Source organism: Colobus angolensis, unplaced genomic scaffold (genome assembly GCF_000951035.1).
Source record: "Colobus angolensis palliatus isolate OR3802 unplaced genomic scaffold, Cang.pa_1.0 Scaffold534, whole genome shotgun sequence".
Taxonomy (NCBI): domain Eukaryota; kingdom Metazoa; phylum Chordata; class Mammalia; order Primates; family Cercopithecidae; genus Colobus; species Colobus angolensis.
Genome location: NW_012118866.1, coordinates 58,810 through 60,464, shown reverse-complemented (window position 1 = coordinate 60,464; position 1,655 = coordinate 58,810). Strand labels below are relative to the sequence as shown.

The following is a 1,655-nucleotide window of genomic DNA, read 5'->3' as shown; positions in this document are numbered from 1 at the left end:
TAGCCAGGGTGGTCTTGATCTCCTGACCTCGTGATCCGCCCATCTCGGCCTCCCAAAGTGCTGGGATTACAGGCTTGAGCCACCGCGCCCGGCCTATTTTCTTATACATATATTTTAATGGATTAGAGGAAACATTTTTGGATTGAATTCATGTAAGTAGAATTTCTGGAGGAAAATAACATAAAACAGTTTTAGGGTTTTTAATAGGAATTTTCAAATTATCCTGCAGAAAAATTGGTTCAGTTTATACTCCCACCAACAGGGGCAGAGCTCCACATTCCCCCTTCCATTTGTACTCCTTACTGGTTTTTAAGCAGAAAATCTCATTGTTTTCATTACATTTATTTGGTTTCTAATGCTTTTGAATCTTTTTTTTTTTTTTTTGTGACAGAGTCTTGCTCTGTCATCCAGGCTGGGCTGCAGTGGTGTGATCTGATCCTGGCTCACTGCAACGTCTGCTTCCTGGGTTCAAGCTATTCTCCTACCTCAGCCTCCTGAGTAGATGGGATTATAGGTATCCACCACCACGCCTGGCTAATGTCTGTATTTTTAGTACAGACATGGTTTCAACATGTTGGTCAGGCTGGTCTCACATTCCTGACCTCAGGTGGTCCTCCTGCCTTGGTCTCCCAAAGTTTTGGGATTATAGGCATGAGCCACCACACCCAGCCAGCACAGCTAACTTCTGATGAGACTACCTCAGACAAGTTACGTACTGTCTCTGAGCCTCTGTGTTCTCATCCATGAAATGGGTTTAATCACCCAGATTTGTTGAGATAATTAAAAGAGAGAATACCTGCAATGCAACAGCACCATGCTAACACAGCTGACTCATCAGTTTCAGTGCTGGTCTGTCCTCTCTCACCTTCGATTGCAAGGCCCCTTGCTGTCCTTTTGCCACCAGCAGAAGTGTGTTTCCCCGGGAGGCTGCCATCAGTTGCAGGTTTCTTTGCTCTGTTTGGTATGTCCCTTTCCCAGGCACCCAGGCGATGGCCACTGGTCATCTGACTTTAAGCTTTGAGTGCCCAGGTGTGACCTATGGCCAGTCCCTGTCTGATCTGTGCCCCACTTTCTCACGTCCAAAATGAGAAGTCAGTTCTCTCCAATGCCTTTCCTATGGCTTTAAGAGGAGGTATGTACTTCTCACTTGGAGGAGGGGCTGGCAAAACCACTTGAATTTTAATTTGAATTGAGGCGTCTTGGCAGAGGTTGTAAAATGTCCTCTCACACCTGTACTACCACACCTAGCTAATTTTTTGTATTTTTTGTAGAGGCAGGGTTTTGCCATGTTGCCTTAGCTGCTTTTTTGATACTCCATCAAAACTTGATATTTCTTGAACTTTGGATATTTTACCCTTGCATGATATTATAATATCACGCCTTGGTCACTTCACAAATAATGGTTCACTGAGATCTTCTATACGCTGATACATTTGATTTTATGGTATCAAAATACATTCATCAATATCACCATTAATCTCATCAGAATACATTTGGAAAGCTATGGTGGATAAAAGTTTTCTAAAATTCTAATTTTTTATTCAAAAGCTTCAGTTTTGTTATTAGCAATTTTATTGTTGAATTTTATTATGACCTGTCTGTTGTTTTCCTTGAAATAACAGAATCTCCCTTTTTCTATTTTTTTTTTTTTTTTT

At 41.6% G+C, this 1,655-nt stretch overlaps 1 pseudogene; it reads right to left on the bottom strand.

Annotated features, from left to right (window-relative positions):
• The window catches only part of LOC105525449, a 14,769-nt pseudogene extending 13,835 nt beyond the window's left edge, over positions 1 to 934 (bottom strand).
• Positions 935 to 1,655: the final 721 nt, after the last annotated feature.